The sequence below is a fragment of the Medicago sativa genome, chromosome 3 (genome assembly GCF_051527215.1).
Source record: "Medicago sativa cultivar Bolivia chromosome 3, Bolivia_mono, whole genome shotgun sequence".
Taxonomy (NCBI): domain Eukaryota; kingdom Viridiplantae; phylum Streptophyta; class Magnoliopsida; order Fabales; family Fabaceae; genus Medicago; species Medicago sativa.
Genome location: NC_140751.1, coordinates 54,874,519 through 54,876,133, shown reverse-complemented (window position 1 = coordinate 54,876,133; position 1,615 = coordinate 54,874,519). Strand labels below are relative to the sequence as shown.

At 39.5% G+C, this 1,615-nt stretch overlaps 1 pseudogene; it reads right to left on the bottom strand.

The window, feature by feature from the left end:
- Positions 1-364: 364 nt before the first annotated feature.
- LOC146938432 (uncharacterized) lies at positions 365-997 on the bottom strand (annotated as a pseudogene).
- Positions 998-1,615: the final 618 nt, after the last annotated feature.

The following is a 1,615-nucleotide window of genomic DNA, read 5'->3' as shown; positions in this document are numbered from 1 at the left end:
CAAGAAGTGGGAGAAAAAAGTGTGGAAAGCGCACAATTTGCTGAAGGAGGAGAAAAAATTGACCCTGGGAGCCTGACTTGCTGGCACGGGCCGTGCCTCCCTCTCTGCAATTTTCTTGATTTTTGGCTGTTGGGCAGTGGCACGGCCATGCCACCACAGGCACGGGTCGTGCCATCACTTCTGGTCACAAGCTCAATAAATTTGTGGGTTGTCTCCCACCAAGCGTTCTTTTATCGTCACTAGCTTAATGAATTTACTAGTCTGCAAAACAAAAATAAAGGAAGAAAGACATTAAACTGTGGGTTGCCTCCAACGCAGCGCTCTTTTACTATCACTAGCTTGACGAAAAGGAGGAATTTGTTTCTCAATCTGGGTTACGTAGACCATTGCGTGCAGATAATGCTAGAGAACATTCTTTCACACGATGATCAATCACATCAATCATACAGCATGAATCAAAAATAGAGGGACCTTTCATCAAATTGGCAATTTCAAACTCTACCTTCTCATCACCTGCATGAAAAATTATCTTACCATACTTAACATTAATAACAGCACCCGCAGTAGCGAGGAATGGTCTTCCTAGAAGGATTGGAATTTTGGAATCCTCTTTGCTGTCTACTACCACAAAATCCGCCGGGATATAAATCTTTCACACCTTAATGGGGATATTCTCAAGAATTCCGACCGGATAGATAATGGAACGATCGGCAAACTGCAAGGTCATCTTAGTGGGTTTCAAATCACCTATACCAATCCTCTTCAAGAGGGACAAGGGCAACAAGCTAACACTAGACCCTAAATCACACATGGCTTTCTCAATGGTTTCCTTCCCAATCACACAAGGGATGGAAAAACTACCGGGATCTTTGAGCTTTGGAGGCAATTTCTTTTGTATGACAGCACTACATTCTCTTGTTAGAGCTATTGTCTCATTATCCTCTATTTTTCTTTTCTTTGATAAAATATCTTTCAAAAAGTTTGCATAAAGAGGCATCTGAGACAAAGCTTCGGTAAATGGAACATTGATGTATTTTTTTCAACATGTCTACAAAATTTTTAAACTGTGCATCCAGATTAGATTTAACAAGCCTTTGTGGAAAAGGAATTTTTGGCTTATAAGGTGTTGGGACAATTGGCTTCTCACTCTCTCCTATGACTTTCTCACCTTGTAGCTTTTCACTCTCTATCTCACCCTCAATTATCTTGGATTTCATAATGGGTTCCTCTAATTTCTTACCATCCCTAAGTGTATTAGCATTTATACGGCCTTTGGGGTTGATTTTAGTTTGACTCGGAAAGACTCCAGGGATTTGAGAGGAAGTAGCTACTTGTTGGGCTACTTGAAAGATTTGAGTCTCTAACATTTTAGTGTGAGTAGCAATGGAGTCCACTTTTGATGTAAGCTTGACAAGAGAGTCATTCAAAAATCCAGTTTGATTTTTAAGTTCTTGAAATTGCTTGGATTGTTCCATAACATATTTTTCTAGTAAAATTTCCAAGCTGGATTTTTGAAGGACTCTTTGGTTGTTTGCATAACTGCATAACATATTTTTCTAGTAAAATTTCCAAGCTGAATTTTTTAGGGACTCTTTGGTTGTTTGCATAACTGGGT